Genomic DNA, 11,602 nt, shown 5'->3' on the forward strand with positions numbered 1-11,602 from the left:
TCAGAGAACAATTGTGCAAAAGCTAAGGGACAAGGGGTATGCATGAAAAAGATTTGGCTGAGGTGGACAGTACTGTGCTATGAGGGATGAAGAGTTCAGATAAAGAAAGGATCCTTGCTTGTGATGGATTCTGCCTGGGGGAAAAACTCAAAGATACTGGCTTTGAGCAGTTCTGTTGATCCAAGTTGGCTTGGAGCTCTGTGGAAGGGAAGGAGAAACTAAAGACTAATCCATATCTGGAGAGTTCACCAGTTGAATGTTTAAAATTCAGAAAATAAATTATAGTACAGAGTATGATCATAAAGATATTGATTCTATGTATATGGTATGCCAAGAACTCATTTACACCCACACACTCTATTGCAAAGTGTCATTATGCACTATACCATAGGCTAAATAATCACCTTCAGAGCATTGTTAAAATAGTACTAATTTTGATATGTTAAACCTATTTGCTCCATAAATACGTTACCCTGATGCCACCAATTTAAAGAACTCAATTCCACAAAATTTTCCGAATGAATTTATTCCTTTCACCTCTCACAAAGGCCATTTTCTTCATTAAAATCTATTCAGACTACACATAAATCAGGTTTAAGCAATTCCTAGAGCTCAGTTGCAGAAAATAATTCTGTTATAATTGAAATGTGATTTGAACTGCATGTATATCAATATTTTTGCTGTAGTCCCTAAATCCAAATTACTACAGTGTCACAAAGCCATTTTTCTCATAAAACTTTAGAAAATATCAGTGCCATATAAAAGTTATGTTCAAACATATTACTTTGTGTCCTCTCTTAAAATATTAAAATTTATAAGAATTATAAATTTATAAGAATTTATAAGAATTACTGAACTAAATAATAAAAAAGAGATAAAGGATTCTGAAAATAAACTCGTCATTAATATATTAGCCTTGTTTATAAAACGAATCCATTGTAAAACATAAGGAAAACCAGTAACTAATTTTTGACCTTGCATCATCTCACTGAATCATTGAAATCTAAGTGTTATATTTCAACTCAAGCAACCAAACTCCTTGACTTAACTGAGGAATGATGACACTTCCATCTGAAAATTTAGCTTCTTTGGAGGTAGGTGGACTTGCCCATGTTGCTAATTAACACATGGCATTTCACAGAAACAGGACATACATCATAATGCTTCCTTTTAAATTTGAAATCTAAAAAATGACTTCTTTGTATTATCTTATAAAAGATTGGGCTTCCCTGGTGGCGCAGTGGTTGAGAATCTGCCCGCTAATGCAGGGGACACGGGTTCGAGTCCTGGTTTGGGAGGATCCCACATGCTGCAGAGCAACTAGGCCCGTGAGCCACAACTACTGAGCCTGCGCTCCGCAACAAGAGAGGCCGCAATAGTGAGAGGCCCGCGCACCGCGATGAAGAGTGGCCCCCGGTTGCCACAACTAGAGAAAGCCCTCGCACAGAAACAAAGACCCAACACAGCAAAAATAAATAAATTAATTAATAAACTCCTACCCCCAACATCTAAAAAAAAAAAGAAAAGCCAGCTTACCTGTGCCTTTCTGATTGCCATTTGTCCTAGAAATAAATTGTGCTTTAGATTTATTTAAATATATATATTTAGTAGTAAGAAAGAAACCTTTAAAATGAAATGAATGGCTGTTCTAGAATTCTGCTGTAACCTCTGCAGAATACCAGCACCCTTCATAACTTTTATCCCTATTTTACTTTCTCCCAGAGTTATTCTCACAGATGATCCCCCATACATCCGACACCATGCTCATGGGCCACTCTAGGGAGAATGTAATTCCTGGGAGTGGGGTGTGCATTCTGTCCCTCAAGTCCCAATTTATTAGTCCTAGTGCTGGTTTCACCACACTTCCTCCCTCTTAGGAGAAAAATAAGTTCAGCTCCTGCTAGCAGCCACTTGCAACCAGAATATATTTAGTCCCAGAGGTCTTGGGTAAAGGACCTAGAGGTGGTAGAGAAGCAAGATATCAGAGTCTCAACATCCAATTTTGACCTCAGATGATATAATTTCTAGGCTAATAATATGCGTGGTGATGATAACATTTATAATGTCAATTTTCTGGCTAAGGGGAAGGTAACAGTGAGTTTAAGTGGAAGAAGAGAAAAATCTCACTTTCTATTTTAAAGTATTTTTATCAGACTATCTCAAATTACATGTTTCACTTGCATAGGGCACAAGGACCTTCAGAGGTATCCAATTTTAAACAGAGAAGTGGGCAGCACTCTTCCACGATAGCCATGCAGGCTTATCTGAAGGTAAGAGAAGTCCAGACAACCAGACCAAGTATCCTATGTCTTTTTTGTATCATTTTATCAGGTTAGATGGCCACGCATTTAACATCCATGAGAAAATAAGATATTTTGGTACAGGTCAAGGAATAAGAAAGTTGTTCCTTGAGTTGCTGCTTTGGGGGAAAAGACATGATAGGATAGTCAATGACTATCTAAAGGAGTGATTTTCTTTAAAAATATTTATTTATTTATTTATTTTGGCTGTGCCAGGTCTTAGTTGCAGCATGCGGGATCCTCGTGGCATGCAGGATCTTTAGTTGTGGCATGTGGGATCTTTTAGTTGCAGCACGCAGACTTATTAGTTGCAGCGTGCGGACTCCTTAGGTGCAGCATGCAGACTTTTAGTTGCGGTATGCAAACTCTTGCTTGCAGCATGCATGTGGGGTCTAGTTCCCTGTCCAGAGATCGGACCCAGGCCCCCTGCATTGGGAGCACAGAGCCTTACCCACTGGACCACCAGGGAAGTCCCTAAAGGAGTGATTTTTTAAATGACCAGGATGCAACACGTCAGGAAATTTTATACTTAACAACTTTCTCTAAAACTGGCCCTGACTGCACAGTTATCCAATTGTCTTTTATAATAATTTAAATAAAAGGCAGCTGATTCAGAGGTAAAGACTGGAAGCCACAGGGAGAATGTGAGCACATCTTACCTTAGGAAGAAGAACGGTCTGGGATCCCTGAAGCTCAAACTGTACTATACTGTTTCAGCCCCATACTTGGGGTCATTTCAGTTTAATAAACTCATCTTTGGGAAAAGTACTATTCTTGTCATGAATTATTTTAGGGAAAAGACCACACCTCTGTGGATGGGTGTAGGATTACCACAAAAGGAAAATATTGTTCCACTGTGAGTCTTACCACAAGATTGATGGGGGCAGGAAGTAGACAAAGAGGCATGAGCCTGTGACTGCCTCTGGGCCTGGGGGACAGGGGATCTGTATGCAGGTATGAGAGACTTGTTCCGGGCATTCCCTTTGTGGGGAGGTAAACTGATCCCTGGAACAGAGACAGGCCTGAGTCTGGGCAAAGAAGGCTGAACAATAGAGAATGCCTATGGAGGGCTTTGGTCTGTGACCTCCGAGAACCTATATATCCAGGAACAACTGTGAAGTTCTCTATCTGTATTTCCTTTTCCTTTTTTTTTTAAATCCTGAAGCCATCAGTGAAATCATGCAAACATCACAGTTGATCTTCCTATTGGGAGGAATAGTGTGAGAGTCTGGAATGGCACCTGGGGTTAAAGCCATCCATGGGAGAGCAGCAGCAAGGGACTGAAGGATGTCAGTGGCTGGCAAGAGAATGATGCAGTGGTCTAGAACCAGGCAGCTGGTTAAGATGTTAATTAACAACCGGCTTGGGATATCTCAGGGATTCAAAACAGCATACAAGTAAGGCAAGCTGGTAAAATAATGGAATTCTTATATCAAGTAGAGATTTGAACTATTTTGAATTAGCTAATGTAAAGGGTAAATAGCCTGGGGCATTTGAGCTACCTAAAGGTAAATAAAACAAGGTTATTTTATTCTCATTCATTACTGTAGATTCTAAGCCAACTATCCGCCTATCACTTAGAAGATGCTCCATAAACCTTTGGTAAAATGAAATAGTTGTTATGATTAATTTAACTGAAGTACAGCTGCAGCCAAAAACTGCTAGTTAAATTGGTCTTGGCCTTCAGAAGACCCAATAATTGTATGTCTATGTAGATCAATGTCTTTTCTGGCACCCTTGATCTTCTGAGTGGTCCAAGTTAGCATTATATACAAATAGTATGACAATGTCAATAATGAGAACAAGGAATGTATTTTATTCTTAGTGTCAGAATATCAATCCAAATATACATATTCACATTTCAGAGGAAACCAGAATTGAAAATATCCTTCTATGCCTAGTACACTGAGATTCTATCAGCAGAAGTAAAAATGTAGGTTTCTTATTGCAAGAATAAAATGTTGCAATAATTAATGTTAATTATGAAACTGTTAATTTTATATAAAGAACAATTATTAAAATTTTTTTCAGTCAAATAAAGAAATTGATTGACAACTAAATCAAGCACTAGCTCTGTAACTATAGAGAGAATATATACTTATTTTGAGGTACAAATGTTTATAATCAGATAAATAATAAGTCAAATATTGACAGAAATTAGATTATATCATAATTCTAATCTTTGTAGAATTATGTGGTGTAGTTGCTTTCATGATATTAAACTAATTAACCTTTAAGCACTATATTTAGTTTTTATTTGTTTAATTCCATTAAGGCATGAACCATTTTGGGAAAAATTCTACTTGGGAATTTTTCTCATCTTCTGAGGATGAAGCAAAAGCAAAAGGCCAGCTTTGTTACCTTAAAATTACTACCTCGGACTTCCCTGGTGGCACAGTGGTTAAAAATCCGCCTGCCAATGCAGGAGACATGGGTTCGAGCCCTGGTTGGAGAAGATCCCACGTGCTGTGGAGCAATTAAGCCCGTGCACCACAACTACTGAGCCTGCACTCTAGAGCTCGCAAGCCACAACTATTGAGCCTGCATGCCTACATCCCGTGCTCTGCAGCAAGAGAAGCCACTGCAATGAGAAGCCTGCGCACCATGACGAAGAACAGCCACCGCTCATCACAACTAGAGAAAACCTATGCACAGCAACGAAGACCCAACACAGCCAAAAATAAAATGTTAATAAATAAATAGATTAAAAAAAAGAAGTGAACAGAAAAGCAAAAAAAATAAATAAAAAATTACTACCTCAAGGAGATAATAATTAAATAATACCTAAACTCATAATATGATACAATTTTCTGTTCCATATCTCAAAAGTCATTCTGAATGACGGTACTGGGCCATAGCCTAAGGCAAATACAGATTTTAACACTTGGTTTTTGGTGATGCACCAAAAGGTATATATGGTACACCTCGAGCCCTAGAGAGAGAAATGCTTACTGACTTGGCTATACAGTCTTTATAATAAGGAAGCCTAGATTCCATTCGCCCTCTGCCTGGCCTGAGACAGCAGCAGAACACAGGAGAGGGAACTTCAAATCATGAACACTTGGGCAAAGGCAGATGTTGCAGTCCCATTCCTCCCACGGCATTGCCAGGGTAGGTGTGCAAGCTTGAACACATTCCTGAGCAGGTCCTGGAGCCCCTCCAGAAGCTCAACAGCTGAATCTGTGTGTGAAGCTGGAAGGAGCTGTCCTGGCTCCTTGAGATGACTGCCAACGCACCTTCCAGGCGTGGAAGGGAACACAAGCAATTCAAGAGACGGCTCCACACGAGTCAGATCTGTCGATCAAGGAAGTAACATCCTCAATTCAATGAACTCTCAGGTCATCTTAAAAAGCTTACAAACACGAATGGTATTTTCTGGCTTTTGCCACGTGAGAAAATATAGGGTAAAACTAAAGAGACCACGTTACACACTGTAGTTTTATTTCTAGTCATAATCTCTATATATACCATCTGGACACAGTTTTACATTTATTGCATTTTTCATTCATTTAAAAGTAACATATCATTCTAGAAATTTTGGAAAATACAAGGAGCAGAAAAAGATGGGGGAAAGTCCTCCCCGTTCCTATCATTCAAAGGTAATCATGTTTTGTCGTTTTATTTCTAGCCTTTTTAAATGCACATACTGTTTTCAAAGAACTTTGGTTAGACAACAGACATTTGCTAAGAGTTCGAATGTATAAGTATATTAGGAGCTCTTAGAACGATTATATTTACCTACAAATTGATTAATAAGAAGTCAATTTTTCCACCTCTGGTATGGATCAAGTGTAACTGTAGCAAGTGTTCTAAGAAGAGAAACAGTGCTATGAACATCATTAATATGGGGCTGCCCTGGTCCATGCAGTCTGAGAGAAGGTGATGTTTGAACTAAGAACTAAAGGATGAATAGGAGTAAATGGAAGAACATTCCAGGTAAAGGAGATTGCATGTGCAAAGGTCCAGAAGCAGGCGGAAAGATGGCAGGTGGGACAAACTGAAAGCAGCCCAGTGCATCTAGAGCAGAAAGAGCAAGGTGGAATGAAACATAAAATAAGGCTGGAGAGCTAAGCTGGGGCCAGGTAATGAAGGTCCTTGCACACCAAGCTGAGGTGTTGGTCTAGGGAAGGTGCAGAAGTATTTTAAACTAGAAGACTGGTACGAACAGATTTGACTTGTGAAAAGATTACTTGGCCTTCAGAGTAGATGAAAGATGTGGTGTAGTGTAGGGAGGTGGCCACATGAATATGGACAAATTCAGAAACTATTATAGTTACCCAAGCAGGAGAAAACGGTTGATGGGCCCGGATGGTGATGATGACCCCAGAGGGGATAGATTCAAAAACACTGACAAAAAAAAAAATCAACAGGACTTGGTGATGGATTAAATGGGCCTGCTGGGATATTCCCTGGGGATGGAGGTTGATGGTCACCATGTTCCTGCTTCCTCTGCCTTGCTAAAGCCAGCAAATGCCATCTTTTTTTTTTCTTTTTATTTCCCTTTTCTCTTTTCCTTCTTTTTTTCTTTTTCTCTTTTTTTTTCTTGTCCTTCTTTTTTCCCTTTCTTCAGTCAGTGCCATCTTCACATTCCCCCTCGGCCTAGTTCCAGTCAGTGGGTACCATCTTTGAGCTCTCCCTCCTAAGCACCAGTATCTCCCAGGGAAGAGCTTCTACACACATCTGGTGACCTAGTTTTGCAGCTGCCACCCAAAGGCCTCCCCTTGATCTCCTGGCTCTGGTGGGCAAGGGAGGCCTTGCGTTCCTGGGTCCTATGGGTCTCTAACAATCAGAGAGACAGTTCTTGGCAGACAACCACTTCCAGGGTACTGCACAAAAGGCAGACAGAAACACACTCCCCAGTCTTTCTGAGAAACAGGCCTATTTACTTGCAGGAGCTTTGGCCTGAGGGGCAGGCTTCTGGTTTGGCACACTTATAGAAGCCTAAGAAGGGGCTCTCAGAGAATAGAGACCGCTGCATGCAATCTCCCTCAGCCTCGCCCCAGCTCACTGGTATTGTACAGAAAGGAGTTTGTACCCTTCTCTGGTGCCCTGATTATTGTGGCTACTGTTAGGGATCTCGTTTACGTTGCCTGGCCCTCATGGCCAGCGGGTTTATACATGTGGGTCCCCCAGGACTGTAATGAATGGAGAAAGAGTTCTTAAACAGCTATCACGCCCAGGGCACAGCAAGAGGCAATAGATCCAGGAGCTCATACTCTCTGAAAAGAAGCCTATAAGCTTATCATCATAGCTGCATCCTGAGGGGTAGTCTTCTAATTAAACATACATCTAAGGGCTGACTATAAGTAAACCCTTCCTGAGATCTTGGAGGGCAGGGACTAACTTTTCACTCTCCCTCTACTGTGCTCCAGAGCACCAGCATCTCTCAAGGGAGCTCTTATATGCATCTGGTACCCCAGTTTTTACACCTGATGCCCTGGTTTATACAAATGCCACTCAAGGGATATCCCTTGATCACCTGATTCTGGTGGTCAGGGAAGCTCGTGCCCCTGGGTCGCACTGGACTATAACAATTGGAGAGACTATTGGTAGTTCTTGGCAGGCTACCGCTCCCAGGGCACCAAACTGACAACAGACTGAAACACACGACTAGCCTTTCTATAAAAGAGGCCTACCTGCTAGTCCTGGAACTTCAGCCTTAGAGACAGGCCTCAGGTTTGGCACACACCTAGAGGCTACAGAGGTGGTCTCAGGGAATGTAGGCCAGGAGACACCATCTTTGTGCACTCCCTCTGGCTTGCTACAGTTCACCAGTATCTCCCAGAAAGGAGTTTATACACTCATCTGGAGACCTGACTTTTGCAACTGCTGCCCGGAGGACACTTCCACATCACCTGGCTCTGGGGTCATCAGGGCTTACACTTGTGGTACCACAGGACCGTATATACAGGCATACCTTGGAGATATTGCAGGTTTGATTCCAGACCACCATAATATAGCGAATATTACAATAGTAACATCAAATATCACTGATCACAGATCACCATAACAAATATAATACTAATGAAAAAGTTTGAAATACTATGAGAACTACCAAAATGCGAAACAGAGACACAAAACAAGCAAATGCTGTTGGAAAAATGATGCCAATAGTCTTGCTTGATGCAGGGTTGCCACAAACCTTCAACTTGTATGAAACTCAGTATCTATGAGACACAATAAAGCAGAGTGCAATAAAATGAGGTGTGCCTGTATTTGCATTCTTTAAAAGCTGTTGCCTGAGGATCTGGCTTCCAATCAGCCTGAATCAAGGTGCTGACTGAGATCCTCCCCTTTGGGACCCTGACTGGTCTTAGCACATCCTCAACTACTACGAGCATTTAAAAATAAAATAGGCCACTTGGATAATCACAAAATTTGAGAGACAACAAATACCTACGACATGGTTGAACAAGAAGGTTCAACCCTTAAAATTGGGAGAAGTGGCTGTTTCATCCAATGCACAGGAACCAACACAGACAGTCAAGTAAAATAAAGAAACAGAGGAATATGTTCCAAAGGAAGAACAAGATAAACCTCAGGAAAAAAAAAACCTAATGAAAGAGAGATAAGTAATTTTTCTGATCAAGAATTCAAAGTATATATGCCACTTTCTCACTTCATCCCAGGTAATACACTACCAAATGTAAAATAGATAGCTAGTGGGAAGCAGCCACATAGCACAGGGAGATCAGCTCGGTGCTTTGTGACCACCTAGAGGGGTGGGAAAGGGAGGGTGGGAGGGAGACACAAGAAGGAGGAGATACAGGGATATATATATGTATAGCTGATTCACTTTGTTATAAAGTAGAAACTAACACACCATTGTAAAGCAATTATACTCCAATAAAGATGTTAAAAAAAAAGAATTCAAAGTAATGATCATAAAAAGGCTCATTGAATGAACACATTGAGAACTTCAACAAAGAAACAGAAAATATAAGGGAGTTCCAAACAGAAGTCACAGAACTAAAGAACACAATAACTAAACTGAAAAACACACTAGAGGGGCTCAACAGCAGACCAGATAAAGCAGAAGAAAAGATCAGAGAACTCGAAGACAGGGCAGAGGGACCCACCCAATTAGAGCAGCAAAAAGGAAAGAGAATGAAAAAAGTTAAGACAGCTTAAGGGACTTATGGGACAACATCAGGTGGACTAGTGAGAGAGAAAGGGGCAGAAAACTTATTTGAAGAAATAATGGCTGAAAACTTCCCTACCTGGGGGAAGAAACAGACATCCAGATCCAGGAAGCCCAGAGATTCCAAATAATATGAAGCCAAAGAAACATACACCAAGATATATTATAATTAAAATGTCAAAGGTTAAAGACAAGGAGAGATTCTTAAAAGCAGCAAGAGAAAAACAACTTGTTACGTACAAGAGAACCCCCATAAGATTACCAGCAGATTTTTCAGCAGAAACTTACAGGCCAGAGGGGAGTGGCATGATATATTCAAAGTGTCAAAAGAAAAAAATTTCCAACCAAGCGTATTCTACCTGGCAAAGTTATCTTTCAGAATTAAAGGAGAGATAAAGAATTTTCCAGACAAGGAAAAGCTAAAAGGAGTTATCACCACCAAACCAGCCTTACAAGAAATGTCAAAAAGACTTCTTTAAGCTGAAAAAAAAAGGGTGCTAATTAGTAGCAAGAAAACATATGAAAGTATAAATCTCACTAGTAATGGTTAATATATAGTAAAAGTAGTGAATTAATCACTTACAAAGCTAGTATGAAGGTTAAAAGACAAAAGTAGTAAAAAAAAAATTATGACTACAATAATTAGTTAAGGGATACACAAGATAAAAAAATGTAAAATGTAAAACAAAAACATAAAATGTGGTGGGGAGAGTAAAACTGTAGGGCTTTAGAATGCATTCAAACTTAACTTGTTAATAACTTAAAATAGACTGTTAAAAATATAAGTTGTTATATGAAAGCCTCATGGTAACCACCAAGCAAAAACCTACAGTAGATACACAAAAGATAATGAGAAAGGAATCTTAGCATACCAAGAAAGAAAGTCACCAAACCTCAAAGGAGAGAGCAAGAGACGAAAAATGGAACAGAGGACAGAGAAAACAATTAACAAAATGGCAGTAAGTGCATACCTATCAATAGTTACTTTAAAGGTAAGTGGACTATCCAACCCAAAGAGACAGAGTGGCTAAGTGGATTAAAAAAAAAAAAGAAATGACCCATCTACCTGCTGCCTACAAGAGACTCACTTCAGATGTAAGGATATACACAGATTGAAAGTGCAGGGATGGAAGAAAAGAGATTCCATGCAAATAGAAATCAAGAAATCTGGGGTAGCTATACCTATATCAGACAAAATAAACTTTAAGACAAAGACTGTAATAAGAGACAAAGAAGGCCATTCATACTGATAAAAGGGTCAATCCAACAAGAAGATATAACATTTGTAAATATTTATGCACCAGGATAGAAGCATCTAAATATATAAAGCAAATATTAACAGACCAAAAGAAAGAAATAGACAGCAATACAATAATAGTAAGGGACTTTAATACCCCACTTACATCAATGGATATATCATCCAGACAGAAAATCAGTAAGAAAACATAAGCTTTAAATGGCATGGTAGATCAGATAGATTTAACAGATATATACAGAAAATTCCATCCAAAAGCAACAGAATACACATTCTTCTCAAGTGCACATGAATCACCAGGATAGATAAGTTAGGCCACAAAACAAGACTTAACAAATTTGAGAAGACTGAAATTGTATCAAGCATCTGTTCCAACCAAAATATTGCAAAACTAGAAATAAACTACATGAAGATAAGAGGAAAATTCACAAATATGTGGAGATTAAACAACATGCTACTGAACAACCAATAGGATAATGAAGAAATCAAAAGCAAAGTTTTAAAAATACCATGAGATAAACAAAAATGGAAATACAACAGACCAAAATTAATGGGATGCAACTCTAAGATGGACGTTCATAGTGATAAATGCTTACCTCAAGAAACAAGAAAAAATCTCAAATAAACAACCTAACTCCACGCCTCAAGAAACCAGAAAAAAGAACAAATGAAGCCCAAAAATACTACAGGGAAAGAGCAGAAATAAATATAAGAGACTAAGAAGACAATAGAAAAGATCAATGAAACCAGAGCTGGTTCTTTGAAAAGATAAATAAAATTGACAAACCTTTAACTATACTCACCAAGAAAAAAAAGAGAGGGAACACAGACAAAATCAAAAAAAGAAGAGGAGATGTTACAACCAATACCACAGAAATATAAAGAATCATAAGAGACTACTATAAA

Source organism: Phocoena phocoena, chromosome 7 (genome assembly GCF_963924675.1).
Source record: "Phocoena phocoena chromosome 7, mPhoPho1.1, whole genome shotgun sequence".
NCBI lineage: Eukaryota > Metazoa > Chordata > Mammalia > Artiodactyla > Phocoenidae > Phocoena > Phocoena phocoena.